Source organism: Meles meles, chromosome 4 (assembly GCF_922984935.1).
Source record: "Meles meles chromosome 4, mMelMel3.1 paternal haplotype, whole genome shotgun sequence".
In the NCBI taxonomy this organism is placed as follows: domain Eukaryota; kingdom Metazoa; phylum Chordata; class Mammalia; order Carnivora; family Mustelidae; genus Meles; species Meles meles.
In genome coordinates this window covers 2,937,902-2,956,033 of record NC_060069.1, presented here as the reverse complement: position 1 = coordinate 2,956,033, position 18,132 = coordinate 2,937,902, and the positions used below count along the sequence as shown (strand labels likewise).

Sequence of the window (18,132 nt, the reverse complement as noted above, 5' to 3'; positions counted from 1 at the left end):
AAGGCAGCCATTTATACTCCCCTTTATATACTACTTCCTCTGTCATGTGGCAGTCAAAAGGCTAAGTGAGATGCTTGCAGCAAAGAAAACAGTTTTGAAAGGTCATGCTACACAGATAGCCAGGATTTCTTTCACAATATCCTCACTGTCTACGGTAGACTATATGGACAATCTGACCACAGTTATTTTCTGAGTAAAAGCAAAAACCATGTTATCAAAGGACCAGAAACAGCAGGCACTCAACAATATGATCTTTATGAACTTTTTTTCTAACTGCATAAACATTCACTGCACATAAAGAAAAAGAACCTGGAGGCAAAGACAAGAACTGGAGAAAGAGAAATTAGTAAAGACCGGAAGGCAAGTTTAAACCACTCAGTTTATTCACAGTGTTCATGTAACATGATAAGAAGCTTCTAACGTAAGCTTTTATTTTTTTTTTAAGATTTTATCTATTTATTTTAGAGAGAGAGAGAGAGAAAGAGTACAAAGCCAGCGAGGCAGCAGGCAGAGGGAGAGGGAGAAGCAGGTTCCCTGCTGAGCAAGGAGCCCAAGGCAGGGCTGGATCCCAAGACCCTGGGATCATGACCCCAGCCAAAGGCAGACATTTAACCAACCAAGCCACCTAGGGCCCCCATAAAGTAAACTTTTTGTAATTAAAACATATCATTTACTGACAAAAAAGCATAATTACAGCAATATTGAAGACAAGAATATGATCCACTTCAAAATTTACAAATCTTAGTGACAATTACAAGCATGGTGCAAAGCTTCAAAAACCACCGTAAGAGCTATAATCCCATCAACATTTTTTCCCTTAATACTTACTGGTCTACTATTCATCTAAACAGACAGTATCAGGGCACCTGGGTGGCTCAGTGGATTAAGCCTCTGCCTTCGGCTCAGGTCATGGTCTCAGGGTCCTGGGATCAAGTCCCACATCTGACTCTCTGCTTGGTGGGGAGCCTGCTTCCCCCTCTCTCTCTGCCTGCCTCTCTGCCTAGTTGTGATATCTCTGTCAAATAAATAAATAAAATCTAAAAAAAAATAAACAGACAATATCTTGGGGCACCTGGGTGGCTCAGTTGGTTAAGCGACTGCCTTCAGCTCAGGTCATGATCTCAGGGTCCTGGGATCGACCCCGCATCAGGCTCCCTGCTCACTGGGAAGCCTGCTTCTCCCTCTCCCACCACCCCTGCTTCAGTTCCCTCTCTCACTATCTCTCACTCTGTCAAATAAATAAATAAAATCTTGAAAAAAATAAAAATTAAAAATAAATTTAAAAAGCATTAGAAGCAGGGACTCACCCAGATATCTGTACACTCAAGTGCAAGTAATAATACTATCAATAACCAAAGTTCAAAAAAAATAAAATTCGGATAAACAAAATGTGGCATATACATACAATGAACTATTATCCAGCCTTTAAAAAGGATACAGTGACACATGCTACACCGTGGATGAACCTTGAGGACATGATGGTATGTAAAATAAACCAGCCACAAAAAGACAAATACTGTTTGATTCCACTTACAGAAGCTATCTAGTAGAGGCAAATTCATAGAGACAGAAGGTAGTACAATGGTTAACGGAGATTAGAGTGAGAGAGCAATGGGGAGTTACTGTTTACTGTAGAGTTTCAGTTTGGGATGATGAAAAAGTTCTGGAGATGGATAGTAGTAATGGCTACACATCCCTTTTATACTAAAAAATCTGTTTTATTGTGCACCCCCTTCTATTACCGACACTTTCAGATACTCCAAACATCTGGCCTCACTGTTCATTAGCTGCAAGTTACACCACTCAGCTATAGCTTTGTCTTTCATTCCTCCCACATCCTTACCTCTAGATCTACAGCCCCATCACCACTCAAAAGAAAATGCAAAGGCTGAACACTGGTCTACAACTCGACTCAAGCAAGCCTCCTCTACCTTCACAATGTCAGCTTCCACTACCTCCTCCCGCACTGACCCCATTCAGGTCATACTGGCCCTCTTACTGCTCCAAGAATACATCAAGCACAGTCCAGTCTCAGAGCCTTTGTATTTAGGTGACTTCAGCCTGGAACTCTCCCCCACCCCTAATCCAAATATCTACCTGACCTGTTTCCTTACTTTCTTTAGATCTGTCAGCTAAAATGTCATCTAATCAGAGAGGTCTTCCCTACCACCCTCTATGAAGTAGTAAATCTATCCTATCAATATCCCCATAATATCCACTTTTCTCTAATATATTTCCCTAATATACTTTTCTTAATAGTCATCACCACCCAACACAGTATATATTAACTTATTATCTTCCCCGTCCTATGAGTATATCCATTCCATGAGAAAGGGACCTCTGTTTTTGTTCACTGTTGTAACCCTACCAGCTAGCACAGTTCTTAATATACTAGATATTCAAAAATATATACTGACTCAATCATGGCCTCCAGTCCCTTAATATACTCCCTTTTACCAAGCCTGAATCCTACAGATAATTCTTTCAACCACCAATGTCAAATTTCTGATTTCCATCCAGACGACTGTGCAAGCTAAATTCACACTGCCTGCCAGGTTATGCTAGCTTATCTTAAACTGGGCCTTTACTGACTGCTCAGCAATCCTTTCTATTCTATCCTGGTGATCACATCAAGTTTCTGCACCATCATCTCTGGCCTGGTCAATTCTGGCCAACAGCCAGTTTCTGACCTTTCTGCTTCCCCTCTATTACTATAACCCATCTTTAATAAAGTAGCCAGAGAAATCATTAAAACATGTAATATATCAAGACATTTTTCTGCTTAAAACCTTCCTTAAAAAACTTCCTTGAATCTAGGGGCGCCTGGGTGGCTCAGTGGGGTTAAAGCCTCTGCCTTCGGCTCAGGTCATGATCCCAGAGTCCTGGGATCGAGCCCCGCATCGGGCTCTCTGCTCAGCAGAGAGCCTGCTTCCCCTCCTTCTCTCTCTGCCTGCCTCTCTGCCTGCTTGTGATCTCTGTCTGTGAAATAAATAAATAAAAATCTTAAAAAAAAAAATCTTCCTTGAATCTAGACTCCTTACCACGGCCATAGGGACCAACACAGCCTAGCCCTACCTACTTCTTCAACTTCATCTCATGATCTATAGTCCTCTTCCATTCTGTTCTAGAGTATGGGACTTTTTTCTGATCTTCCAACACAATAAGCTTATTTCCACTTTGAGGTTCTTATGTTAGCTTAATTTTCAAGTGATTGAATTTTTGTATTTCACACCTTATCCTAATGTCACCTCCTCAGAAGTAACCACCCAGAGGTGCCTGGGTGACTCAGTCAGTTAAGCATCTCCCTTCGGCTCAGGTCATGGTCTCAAGGTCCTGAAATCGAGCCTCACATCAGGATTCCTGCTCAGTGGAGTCTGCTTTTCCTTCTCCCTCTGTCCCTTACCCCGCTCATGCTCTAATAAATAAAATCTTTAAAGAAAAAGAAAGAAAGGGGGTGTCTGGATGGCTCAGTCAGTTAAGTGTCTACCTTTGACTCAGGTCATTATCCCAGGGCCCCAGATCGAGCCCCAAACTGGGCTCCTGCTTGGCGGGAAGCCTGCTCTCCCTCTCCCTCTGCCTGCCACTCCCCTGCTTGTGCACTCTCTCTCTCTCTCTCTCTCTGTCAAATAAATAAAATCTTCAAAAATAATTAACTAATTAATTAATTAAAAGAAGTAATCACCCAGTCACTCTACCAAGAGGTTTGTTTTAAAATTCTCTTCATAAAAAAAATAAAATTCTCTTCATTATCACATTACAATTTGGTATTTTTCTGGTTCATATTAATAATTGGCTCCATGAGAACAGATCTTATCTATACAAATACCTGGCACAAAGCACATGTTTAACAAATATTCTGTGAATTTGATGATTACAAAATTTTCCCTAAATATTTTCTTCTCCCAGGATCCCAATACCACTGCTAATTAACTATATGCCTAGCAGATAACTTCAATCCTTACCTTATTAAAAAAGTAAGGTAAGGGGGGCGCCTGGGTGGCTCAGTGGGTTAAAGCCTCTGCCTTCGGCTCAGGTCATGATCTCAGGGTCCTGGGATCGAGCCCCGCATCGGGCTTTCTGCTCGGCTGAGAGCGTGCTTCCTACTTTCTCCCTCTCTGCCTGCCTCTCTGCCTAGAGAGCGTGCTTCCTCCTTTCTCCCTCTCTGCCTGCCTCTCTGCCTACTTGTAATCTCTGTCTGTCAAAATAAATAAATAAATCTTTAAAAAAAAATAAAATAAAATAAAATAAAAAAGTAAGGTAAGGAATTATACAGTTTTTTTCCTCTTTGCCTAAAAATTCCTTGGTTTATTTTCTTCTATTCCTCTGGTTTCTAAGCAAAAATGTTGCTACTATTCTGTAAGAATTACGTCCTTTACCCACGTCCTTAATCTCAAACCTATCTATCTCCTCCTGGCAATTAATCACTCTAATATTTAAATGACCAACTGATCACTCCCCTTTACCAAAAATATACTATGTATTAATGCAAAAATATCTATGTGGCTAAGTCCCCACAACTGTACAAACTTCTTGAAAAACATTCTACTTTATTCTTTATGCTGTGTAGTTTGTAAAACCATTTACTTAACCTCTTACAATTCATCCTTGTCTACTTAATTTATTCTCTCAGTTATCAATAACTTTTTCTTTTTAAGAGACAGAAAGTGGAGAAGGACAGAGAGAGAGGGAGAGAGAGTCTTAAGCAGGCCCCACACCTAACACAGAGCCCAAAGAGGGGCTCAATCTCACAACCCTGAGATCATGACATGAGCTGAAATTAAAAAGTTGGTCACTCAACTGACTAAGCCACCTAGGTACCCCTCAATAATTTCTTTCTGTGTGTGTGTGTGTGTGTGTGTGTATGTATTTCCTCAATAATTTCTTAATAGTTAAATTCAGTGATGCTTTCCAGGGTATTAAAATCCTTAATCTTTCTACAGCATCTCATCCCTCTAAGGAGCCTCCACCTTAAATTCTTTATTATGCTTCAAACAAAGAAACTGCATGATTCTGGTCTCCTTAATACTTTTCTTCTTATTTTTCCTTTATTGATTCTTTTTAACAACATCCACTCATTACTACAGGCATTTCCTAAAGTCCAGCACTTAACATTTTTCTTTCGGCTAGCACCCTGGAAATGTTACCTACTTTCACAACTGATACTTTATATGTAGATTACTCCAAAATCTATTATATCCAGGTCCTAAAGTATCTTTTTCTAATTTCCAGTCTCATATTCCCACCATTAAGGAGATATTCTAACACTTCCACCTATAATTTTTAAAAATGTGTCTAACAAATTCATCATGTTACAGTCCCACCCTCTAGATCATTAGTACCAGTCTTTCCTCATAGTTTCCTTACTTCTTCTGTTCATGGTATCATACTTCAATCCACCAGACCTCAAAATCTTGGATTCATCTGTATGACTCCTTTCTTCCATATTCTCTGCCAAATCTATTTCTCAAATCTCTGTTGTCAAATTAACTCAAGCAGGTAGTCATTATTTCACTTCTGCAGTCCTGATCACATCTGTAATTAGCCAATTCATTTCACGAATATTTGTTAAGCACTTAACTTGCCTGCAAGACTAGAAGCCCCGTATACCTGGCAAAATAAACCCAGGCAGGTAATGTCTGTCCCTGTTAACTATCCTTATCATCCACGTATTAATCACTGGATGAGCCATGTAATTTGTCATCTGAACCAAAAGACTTAAAAACAAAAGAGGGAATTAAAAATGGTGAACATCCCAGGGCACCTCGCTGGCTCAGTCAGTGGAGCGTATGACTCTGGAACGGGGGTGTGAGCTTAAGCCTCACTTTGAGTGTAGAGATTACTTTAAAAAAATGAAATCTTGGGGTGCCTGGTGGCTCAGTGGGTTAAAGCCTCTGCCTTCGGCTCAGGTCATGATACTGGAGTCCTGGGATCAATCGAGCCCCACGCATTGGGCTCTCTGCTTGGCAGGGAACCTGCTTCCCCCTCTCTCTCTGCCTGCCTCTCTGTCCACTTGTGATTTCTCTGTCAAATAAATAAATAAAATCTTTTAAAAAAAATGAAATCTTAAAGAAAACAGTTGGACATCCAGAGATGCAAGAGTGGTTCAATATTTGCAAATCAATGTGATGTACCACATTAACAAAATAAAGGATAAAAATCATATGATTATTTCAATAGATACAGAAAAAGCATTTGACAAAATTCCACATCTGTTCCTGGTAAAAACTCTCAACAAAACAAATTTAGAGGAAACACATCTCAACATTATAAAAACCACATATGACAAACTCAAAGCTAACATCATACTCAATGTTGAAAAGCTGAAAGTTTTTCTTTTAAGATCGGGAATAAAATAAGGATGTCCACCAATGAGACAAAAATAAACAAATAAAAGGCATCCAAATTGGTAGGAAAAAGTAAAACTGTCACTATTTGCAAATGACAAGGTACAATATATAGAAAATTAAAAAAAAAAACCCTAAAGATTCCACCAAAAAAAAAATTAGAAATAAAAAATTGAGTAAATTTGAGGGCACAAAACTACTATACAGAAATCTCTTGCATTTCTATATGCAATAATGAACTAACAAAGAGATATTAAGGAAACAATCCCATTTACAAGTGCATAAAAGAATAAAATACCTAGAAATAAATTTATAAAAGACCTATAATCTGAAAACTATAAGACACTGATGAAAGAAATTGAAGACAGGATATATGGGTAGCTCTTTGGAAAACAGCATGGAGGTCCCTCAAAAAATTAAAAACAGAAATACCAGGGTGCCTGGGTGGCTCAGTTGGTTAAGCAGCTGCCTTCAGCTCAGGTCATGATCCCAGGGTCCTGGAATGGAGCCCTACATTGGGCTCCCTGCTCAGCAAGGAATCTGCTTTCCTTCTCACTCTGCCCCTCACCCTGCTGTCCTCACTTTCTCTCAAATAAATAAATTCTTTAAAAAAAAAATAAAAAATAAAAAGGAATGAAAATTTAAAAAGAAATACCATATAATCAGGTAATTTCACTTCTGGATATTTACCAAACGAAAACAAAAACTCGGACGCCTGGGTGGCTCAGTGGGTTAAAGCCTCTGCCTTTGGCTCAGGTCATGATCTCAGGGTCCTGGGATCAAGCCCTGCATCAGGTTCTCTGCTCGGCGGGGATCCTGCTTCTTCCTCTCTCTCTGCCTGCCTCTCTGCCTACTTGTGATTTCTGTCTGTCAAATAAATAAATAAATAATCTTTAAAAAAAGAAAACAAAAACTCTACTTCAAAAAGATATATGGACCCCTATGTTTACGGTGGCATTATTTACAGTAGCCAAGATATGGAAGAAGCCTAAGTGTCCACTGACAGATGAATGGATAAAGATGCAATATATACAAAATGCAGTTATTACACAGCCATAAAAAAAGTGAAATCTTGCCATTTATGACAACATGGATGGACCTACAGGGTATTATTCTAAGTGATATAAGTCAAAAACAAATACCTTATGATTTTACTTATATGTGGAATCTAAAAACAAGCAAATAAAGAAACAAATCCCTAAATATAGAAGAAACTGGGGGTGGCTAGAAGGGAGGGTGGTGGCAGGGTATATGCAACTCTTAATTTGGGGATTGTGAGTTCAAGCCCCATGGTGGGCATAGAGATTACTTTAAAAAATAAAAACAGGGGCGCCCGAGTGGCTCAGTTGTTAAGCATCTGCCTTCAGCTCAGGTCATAATCCCAGGATCCTGGACTGAGCCCCGCATTGGGCTCCCTGCTGGGCGGGAAACCTGCTTCTCCCTCTCCCACTCTCTCTGCTTCGGTTCCCTCTCTTGCTGTGTCTCTCTCTGTCAAATAAATAAAAATCTTTAAAAAAATAAAAATAATAAATAAAAATAGTAAAGAACCATAAAAAATTTAAAAGGATAAAAACTGGAATGCCTGGGTGGCTCAGTCGGTTAAGCATCTGCCTTCAGCGGGGTTCATGATCCCATGATACTGGGATCGAGTCCCTCATCAACTCCCTGCTCTGTGGAGAACCTGCTTCTCCCTCTGCCTGCTGTTCCCCACCTTGTGCACTCATTCTCTTGCGTTCTCTCTCTCTCTCTCTGGCAAATAAATAAGTAAAATCTTTTTTTTAAAAGAGATAAAAACTAAGCCATGGGAATAAAAAAAGTATAGCACAAAAAAAAGTTGGGTGGATACAGAATGGTATTTTTCAATTACATCTCAAAGCTACGGGGAAAAATTGGCATTAATTGATTCACAAGAGTCTTAAACCAGGATACATGGTCACATCAACTAGAACTCAAGTACTTAGGAAAATGATTGCTGCATCCTAAGCACATTCTACCTATTGATTTAATAAATGAATTAGAGATGAAATATTCACTTTATCACCTCCTCTTCATTCTTCATTTTCTACTGCAAACTTATTTTCAGCCACAAACACTGTCTTGAAAGGGGCTAACGATAACCTCCTAACTACCAACTCCGAAAAAGCTCCAAAAAGCTTCAGTTTTCAATTAACCTCTCTAAACAGCTTTCAACAATACTGTCCCCTCCTCTCTCCATCATGAAGCTGTTAACAATAGGGTAAACATAATCCTAATTGTCAGAGTATTTTAGAAGAAGGCCTAGGATTTCTACCTCTCCAACACAGAGATTAACTAAAAGATTAGAATCTAGGGATGTCTAGCCAGCTCAGTCAGAAAAGTATTAACTATTCATCTCAGGGTCATGAGTTCAAACCCCACGTGGGGGGTTAGAGATTACCTAAAAATAAAATCTTAAAAAAAAAAAATTAGAATCTAACCAATATTCACATTTGCCTTCTATTTTTCAACTTCCACAATACTGGCAAGCAATTAAAGATACAAATTGGACACTTACCTCAAAATGATAGCCCCATTTCAGTTTTATTTTAAGATATCAGATGATGGCATTACTTGTTTTTTTAAACTGAAGTTTTCATGGAAGACTTTCAAATTAGAAGATACACTACAAAAAAGGGTAAGATAAAAGGTATTAACACCTAAATGAGCTAAATTAAAAATAAAGTTGTTATTTGTATGACATGATAGCTTATAACTGTATTTTTAAATATGGGGAAAATATAAAAAACTTACGAACTACAATAATAAAATTGTAGAGCATTAGAGCGAGAAGGGACCTAAGCAGACATCCTATACAACTATCTAAATCCTCTCATTTAGATCACCTTTTTGAAACCTCTTTTCTGTAACATGCTATTTCTTTCTACTTCTCAACCTACTCCTCTATCTACATCATAAGCTACTATCGATAGCTTATTTCACTTTCCCCCTTTCCTTCCTTAATATAGTATTTAAAGCACACACAATATACAGAAAGATGTATGCAAGCAAACAAGATGAACGCTATAAATCACCATCCCACAGAAGAACACCAATACCATTACATCTACCTACATGCTCCTCTCATCCCAACCGTTATCCTAAATAAATATTCCATTACTGTTTAAAACAGAACTTTGTCACATATGTATATATCCCTAAATAATGGTTTGTTTAGGTTTGTATTCCTGGCTCCCTTTTTCAACTTGATAAATTCATATGCTGATAGTCTTCAGAGATGTGAATTTTGTCCCTGAAATATTTTTCTAAGCTTTATCCATGTTACTTTTTAATTGCTCTGTAGTGTTTCATTATGTAAATATGCTAAAATGTATTTATCCATTCTGTTTTCAGGCATTTGGATGGTTTAAAGTTTTTTGCTATTATCAACATTATTATACAACTTTCCAGGTGCACATGAACAAGAATTTCTTTAGGGTATGCTTTAAACCTAGAAGTGGAATTGGTGGGTTATAGGACATGCAAATTCCCAACTTTACCAAAAATGCCAAACTGTCTCCCAACTGTATCACTCTACCAACTCACCAGCAGTATGCAAACTGATGACACAAACCTCTCCACTACCTACCTGGTAAAGTCAGGTTTCTTAATTGTGGCAATACAGAAAATATACTATGATTTCTGTCTGTATTACTTAATAAGGTTGAGGACCTTTTCACACGTTTATTAATCATCTATGTTCCTTCCTGAATTCCTTTGTTCACAGTTCTGGCCATTTATATTGGGTTGTGTTTTTCTTACTTGCCTTTATATATCAGGACCAGGACTGACTACATAATCTGGAGGCCCACTGCAAAATTAAAAAGGAGGGCCATGAGTGGCTCAGTCAGTTAAGCCCCTGACTTGGGGATCAAGCCCCACGTCAGACTCGGGCTCTGTGCTGGATGGGGATTCTGCTTGCCCCTCTCCTCTCTCACTGCCTCTCCCCCCACTCATGGTCCTGTGCACTCTCTCTCAAATGAATAAATAAAATCTTTAAAAAAAAAAGGCAGGGCCATTGTTCAAAAATTAAGAATTTTAAGACAGTTGATAGTCTAAGACAGTGATAGTTTAACATTAAAATAAGTACGGGGTGGGAGGCTGCCTGGGTGGCTCACTGGATTAAGCCTCTGCCTTCCGCTCAGGTCACGATCTCAGGGTCCTGGGATCAAGCCTGGCATCGGCATCGGGCTCCCTACTCAGCTGGAAGCATGCTTCTCCCTCTCCCTCTCCTGATGCTTGTGTTCCCTCTCTCACTGTGTCTCTCTGTTCAGCCGGGAGCCTGCCTCTCTGGCTACTTGTGATCTCTGTCTGTCAAATAAAGAAATAAAATCTTAAAAAAAAATAAGTATGGGGCCCTGTGTGACTGCACAGGTTATACATCCATGAAGGCAGCCCTGATTAGAACACAAATTCTCTAGTATATATAATTATTTTTTCCCAATTTGCAATAATTTTTTCCAAGTTTACCATTTCATTTTCTTGACGGTGTCTTTAATTTTTTTTTAATTTTTTTAACTTTTTTTTTTAAGTAGGCTCCACATCCAGTGTAGAGTCCAACATGGGGCTTGAACTCACGACCCTGAGATCAAAACCTGAGTTGAGATCAAGATTGGGACATTTAGGGCACCTGGGTGGCTCAGTGGATTAAAACCTCTGCCTTGGGTCGTGGTTTCAAGGTCCTGGAATTGAGCCCCACATTGGGATCTCTGCTCAGCGGGGAGCCTGCTTCCCCCCCTCTCTCTCTGCCTGCCTCTCTGCCTCCTTGTAATCTCTCTCTCTGTCAAGTAAGTAAATAAAATCTTAAAAAAAAAAAAAAAAAAGACTGGGACATTTAACCAACTGAGCCACACAGACGCCTCTATGGTGTCTTTGAATGAATATTAACTTTAAAACTACCAATCAAGGAACTTTCCAGAACGCTCGGTGAGACACGGAGGAGCAGTGGCTACCCGAGCTGCGCCAAACAACGCGCTCCTTCCCGCTCCCCCACATCGGCCTCAGCCCTCTCACCGGCTGTAGAAAATGGTGAAAGAAACCACTTACTATGATGTTTTGGGGGTCAAACCCGATGCCACCCAAGAAGAACTGAAAAAGGCCTACAGGAAACTGGCCTTGAAGTACCACCCTGATAAGAATCCAAATGAAGGAGAGAAGTTTAAACAGATTTCTCAAGCTTATGAAGTGCTCTCTGATGCAAAAAAAAGGGAATTATATGACAAAGGAGGTGAACAGGCAATTAAAGAAGGTGGAGCTGGTGGTGGTTTTGGCTCCCCCATGGACATCTTTGATATGTTTTTTGGAGGAGGAAGAATGCAGAGAGAAAGGAGAGGTAAAAATGTTGTGCATCAGCTCTCAGTAACCTTAGAAGATTTATACAATGGTGCAACAAGAAAACTAGCGCTGCAAAAGAATGTGATTTGCGATAAACGTGAAGGCCCAGGTGGTAAGAAAGGAGCAGTTGAGTGTTGTCCCAATTGCCGAGGTACTGGAATGCAAATAGGACCTGGCATGGTTCAGCAAATTCAGTATGTGTGCATGGAGTGCCAGGGTCATGGGGCACGGATCAGTCCTAAAGACAGATGTAAAAGCTGCAATGGAAGGAAGATAGTTCGAGAGAAGAAGATTCTAGAAGTTCATATTGACAAAGGCATGAAAGATGGCCAGAAGATAACATTCCATGGTGAAGGAGACCAAGAACCAGGACATATTATCATTGTTTCAGATCACAAGGACCATGCTGTTTTTACTCGGCGAGGAGAAGACCTTTTCATGTGTATGGACATACAGCTGGTTGAAGCACTGTGCGGTTTTCAAAAGCCGATATCTACTCTTGACAACCGAACCATTGTCATCACCTCTCATCCAGGTCAAACTGTCAAGCATGGAGATATCAAGTGTGTGCTAAATGAAGGCACGCCAATTTATCGTAGACCATATGAGAAGGGCCATATGAGAAGGGCCGCCTCATCATCGAATTTAAGGTAAACTTTCCTGAGAATGGCTTTCTGTCTCCTGATAAACTCTCTTTGCTAGAAAAACTCCTACCTGAGAGGAAAGAAGCAGAAGAGACTGATGAAATGGACCAGGTAGAACTGGTGGACTTTGATCCAAATCAGGAAAGACCGCGCCATTACAACGGGGAAGCATATGAGGATGATGAACATCATCCCAGGGGTGGTGCTCAGTGTCAGACCTCTTACTGGGGCCACATTTTATGTGCAGTAGTGAATGAGTGAAGGACTACAATCATAGCTCACTATTTGCTACTGTTTTTGTTTTAATATTCAACTATAGTAGTGTTTTAAAAGTTAAATGAAGAATAAACTCAAATATAAAAGCTCAAAAAAAAAAACCAAACAAAACAAACAAACAAAAAAACAAAAAACTACCAATCATTTTTTAGTGGACCCTTCTGTCTTGTTGAAAAAATCCTATAGTCTTCACAAAGTTTTAGGCTTTGCTTTCTCATTTGAGTCCTAAACCATGGGTGTTTCCCAACGATCAGTAAGCTCACAGCCCTCTCTTCTCAGCCATAATGTTCCATTCTTCACTAATAAAATCTTTTTTTTTATTTATTTATTTGACAGAGAGAGAGATCACAAGTAGGCAGAGAGGCAGGAAGAGAGAGAGGAGGAAGCAGGCTCCCCGCGGAGCAGAGAGCCCGATGCGGGGCTCGATCCCAGAACCCTGAGATCATGACCTGAGCCGAAGGCAGCGGCTTAATCCACTGAGCCACCCAGGCGCCCCTTCACTAATAAAATCTTAAGTGACTTTACGTCCTCTATTAATAGCAGCATCCTAATCACATCATTTAATTCACTTCTAGGCAAGCCCACTCAAACTGGACTAGAGCTTGTGCTACACACCAAGTCTGGAATTATATATATCTCCTCAGTAATACTCCAAGTCAGAAAATTTTTAAAGATTTTATTTAGGGGTGCCTAGGTGGCTCAGTCATTAAGGGTCTGCCTTCAGTTCGGGTCATGATCCTAGGGTCCTGGGATCAAGCCTTACATCAAGCTCCCTGCTCATGGGGAAGCCTGCTTCTACCTCTCCCGCTTCTCCTGCTTGTATTCCCTCTATCACACCTGTCTCCAGGGGCACCTGGGTGGCTCAGCTGGTTGAGCAACTGCCTTCGGCTTAGGTCATGGTCCCGGAGTCCCAGGATCGAGTCCCACATCGGGCTCCTGGCTCCAAAGAGAGTCTGTTTCTCCCTCTGATCTTCTCTCTTCTCATGCTCTCTCTCACTCAAATAAATAAAGAAAATATTTTTTAAAAATAAATAAATAATAAAGATGTACAAAAAGGGAGAAAAGACTTAAAATCTTCAAGTTTCATAAAATTAGGAGGAATTAAAAGAGCTGAACTATTGATATAAAGGTTGAAAATCTTTTTCATTTTGTATCTTCAAAATAAAATTCTCTTAGAAAGCAAGTACTTCAAAAAGTCTTAGTTTCTTTGGGTAGTAAGGTCAATAATACTGTTTTTAAAAAGAGAAGAATGTTGGGGCACCTGGGTGGCTCAGTGGGTTAAAGCCTCTCCCTTCGGCTCAGGTCATGATCCCAGGATTCTGGGATGGAGCTCACATCGGGCTCTCTACTTTGCAGGGAGCCTGCTTCCTCCTCTTTCTCTCTCTGCCTACCTGTGATCTCTGTCTGTCAAATAAATAAATAAATAAATCTTTAAAAATAAAATGAGAAGAATGTTATAAAATAGACTTTAGATGATGCTAAAATATATCAAACTGCTTACTTTTCCAAAAGGGAATCAGTCAACTCAAAAATAACGGCAATTTGTCTCCCTCCCATCCCCATCTTGTTTCATTTATTCTTCTCCTATCCCCCTAACCCCCCATGTTGCATCTCCATGTCCTCATATCAGGGAGATCATATGATAGTTGTCTTTCTCCGATTGACTTATTTCACGAAGCATGATACCCTCTAGTTCTATCCACGTCGTCGCAAATGGCAAGATTTCATTTCTTTTGATGGCTGCATAGTATTCCATTGTGTATATATACCACCTCTTCTTTATCCATTCATCTGTTGATGGACATCTAGGTTCTTTCCATAGTTTGGCTATTGTAGACATTGCTGCTATAAACATTCGGGTACACGTGCCCCTTCGGATCACTATGTTTGTATCTTTAGGGTAAATACCCAGTAGTGCAATTGCTGGGTCAGAGTGAAATAAGTCAAGCAGAGAGAGTCAAGTATCATATGGTTTCACTTATTTGTGGAGCATCACAAATGACTTGGAGGACATTGGGAGATGGAGAGGAGAAGGAAGTTGAGGGAAATTGGAAGGGGAGGCGAACCATAAGAGACTATGGACTCTGAAAAACAACTTGAAGGTTTTGAAGGGGCGGGGGTGGGAGGTTGGGGGAACCAGGTGGTGGGTAATAGGGAGGGCACGTATTGCATGGAGCACTGGGTGTTGTGCAAAAACAATGAATACTGTTATGCTGAAAATTAATTAATTAATTAATTAATTAAAAAAAATAACGGCAATTTGCTGCTGCAGGATGTTGACAAGGAGGCAATGCATGCAGTGAGGGCAGGGATTGTAAGAGAATTCTCTGAAACTCCTGCTCAATTTTACTGTGATCCTAACTGCCAAAAAATGATGTCTATGAGGTAGTCTGCTTCTCCCTCTGCCCTTCGCTCTGCTCCTGCACACTCTCAAATAAATCAATAAAATCTTTAAATTAAAAAATTTACTCTTAAAATTCCTACTAAAACTTTGGGTAAAAACAATGCTATTAATAACCTTACACATAAAGATCCATTCTCACTGCTTTATTGTGAAAAGAAAGGAAAAAATTCTGGACAAACACCCACTGAACTTTAAAAAGATGCAGGGGAAGATTTCAAAAGCTTATCCAAGCACTGATAACGGCATATAAACAAACAAAAACCCCTACACAGTCTGTCTTATCCTGTATCTCTAGTCCTTGTTCAAGTAAAAGTACTTTTCTACAAAAAAACAGAAAAAATACTATGCCTCAATCTTGCAAATTATATTATAATTTTAGAGCTGGCTAAACTATTCTATTTAAGTAACAATGATTTCAACCTCCCAACCTCCACCCACAAATAAGCAAGCAAAACCGAGTGAACTCAAAAATCACTTCATGGTGTAAGGATTTATCTCTCTCCTCCTTACCCCTTCCTACTGAATTCAGAGTACTCCTTGCATACTACCACGAAATCCTAGACCTACATCAAAGGATAAAGTAATGTACTTTCTACATTTTTATTTTTTTTACAAAATAAAATTAGAAGAGTCAAAAATATTCTTTAATACATAGTACCCAAGAACAAACCAGATTAAGACTGCTAGTATAGGGGCACCTGGGTGGCTCAGTGGATTAAGCCTCTGCCTTCGGCTCGGGTCATGATCTCAGGGTCCTGGGATCGAGTCCCACATCAGGCTCTCTGCTCGGCAGGGAGCCTGCTTCCTCCTCTCTCTCTTTCTGCTTGCCTCTCTGCCTACTTGTGATCTCTCTCTGAAATAAATAAAATCTTTAAAAAAAAAAAAGACTGCTAGTATAAAAGTGTTTGTCTGTCTTTCTTTTTATTTAACAAATGGAGATTATATATTCTGGGTTTTTTTAAATAAAGTTTTTCGGGGCACTTGGGTGACTCAGCCATTAAGTGTCTGCCTCTGGCTTGGGTCGAACCCCGACCTGGGCTCCCTGATCAGTGGGGAGCCTGCTTCTCCCTCTCCCACTCTCCCTGCTTGTGTTCCCTGTCTTGCTGTATCTCTCTGTCAAATAAATAAATAAAATCTTTTTTTAAAATAAATAAACAGGGCGCCTGAGTGGCTCAGTTGGTTAAGCAACTGCTTTCATCCCAGGTCATGATCCTGGAGTCCCAGGATCGAGTCTCGCATCGGACTCCCAGTTCCACGGGGAGTCTGCTTCTCTCTCTGACCTTCTCCTCGCTCATATTCTCTCTCACAGTCTCTCTCTCAAATAAATAAATAAAATATAAAATAAATAAATAAATAAAATAAAGTTAAAAAAATATATAGCCAACAAGCATAGGGGGGAAATAGACACTCTCATTATAAAAATAAAAATTAAAACCACCGTAAGATACCACTTTGTATCTGTTAAAATGGGTAAAGTTTAAAGAAACTAAGAATACGCAGGCTTGCTGAGAATGTGAGCAATGGAAATTAACATACCTTATAACATAGGGATTGCACCACAGATATACATCCAAAAGAACAATGTACACATTTCACCAAAAGATATTTACTAGAATGATAAATAAAATAAAACTACATGATACACCACTTTCCACACAGCAGGTATTCTTTGTTTATTTGTTTTAAGACTTTATTTGTTTGACAGAGAGAGATCACAAGTAGGCAGACAGGCAGGCAGAGAGAGAGGGGGACACAGACTCCCCACCCAGCAGAGAGCCTGAGGTGAGGGCTCGATCCCAGGACCCTGAGACCATGACCTGAGCGGAAGGCAGAGGCGCAACCCACTGAGCCACCCCAGGTGCCCCTCCACGTAGCAGTTTATCAAAAATCCCTGTTTGCCAAGCAAAGCACTTTGTAAAGATTCATTTATTTATGTGAGAGAGAAAGAGAGAGAGAGCTCTCTTGAGCATCTGTTGGGGGAGTGCCGAGGGGCAGGAACAAAGAATTTCAAGCAGACTGCACTCTTAGCATGGAGCCAGACAGGGGGCTCCATCTGAGGACCCTGAGATCACCTGAGTGGAAAACAAGAGTCCAACACTCAACCAACTGCACCACCCAGGCACTCTGACAAGGTACTTTCTTGGCAAGGCTGTGAGGAAATACCTATTATCAGGGTGCCTGGGTGGCCCAGTTGGTTAAGCATCTGCCTTTCGCTCAGGTCTTGGTTGTGCTCATTCTCTCTCTCAAATAAATAAATAAAATCTTTAAAAAAAAAAAAAAAAAGATGGGTGCCTCGATGGCTCAGTTGGTTAAGCATCTACCTTTGGCTCACATCATGATCCCAAGATCCTGGGATCAAGCCCTGTATCAGATCCCCTTGCTCAGCAGAGAGACTGCTTCTCCCTCTGCCCCTGCTGGCTATCTCTCATGCACACTCTAATAAATAAATGAAATATTAAAAAAAAAAAAAGCCTACTAGCCACAATAACAACAACAAAATGGTAATTACATGAGTTATGTGAAATGTGGTAACTAGCCTTCTGTGGTAAATATTTTGCTACATATAATATGTCAAATTATCACACTGTACACCTTAAACTTACACAATGTTGTATGTCAATTAAATCTGAATAAAGCTTGCAAGGGAGAAATACACATTGCCCCTTATAATCAATGGGAGAATCTGGGTCCAAACATAAGGGCATTTTGGCAATACCTATCAAAATTACAAAGATATATGACCTTTGATTAGTAATACCTCATCTGAACTTATTCCATAATTTTATACTTGTTTATGGGCAAAACGACACGTACAAGGTAATTCACAACAACACTGTTATAATAATCAAGAGGGTGCCAGCGACCAACGGGATTTTGGGTCAGGTCATGATCTGGTCATGGGATGGAGCATTGCATTGGGCTCCACACTCAGAGCAGAGTCTGTTTGTCCCTCTTGCTCTGCTCCTTGCCACTCCCCATTCTTGCTTGCATTCTCTTTCTCTCTCTCAAATAAAGAAGAAGATGGAATCTTTAAAAAAAATTTTTCTTTAAAAACTAGAAACCAGGGGCGCCTAGATGGTTGGCTCAGTAGGTTAAAGCCTCTCTGCCTTTGGCT

The 18,132-nt window shown here is 40.0% G+C and overlaps 1 protein-coding gene and 1 pseudogene across 5 annotated transcripts in view; one reads left to right on the top strand and one right to left on the bottom strand.

Annotated features, from left to right (window-relative positions):
* Positions 1–18,132, bottom strand: part of PIK3CB (phosphatidylinositol-4,5-bisphosphate 3-kinase catalytic subunit beta) — a 187,984-nt gene that overhangs the window by 145,176 nt on the left and 24,676 nt on the right. For 4 of the 5 annotated variants that reach the window (XM_046002039.1, XM_046002040.1, XM_046002037.1 and 1 more), the window contains one exon: positions 8,878–8,985. The exons of the other annotated variant lie outside the window; for it this stretch is intronic. The gene's annotated coding sequence lies outside the window, so the exon portion shown is untranslated. The remainder of the gene's footprint in view (positions 1–8,877; positions 8,986–18,132) is intronic. 5 annotated transcript variants of the gene reach the window in all.
* LOC123940021 lies at positions 11,371–12,598 on the top strand (annotated as a pseudogene).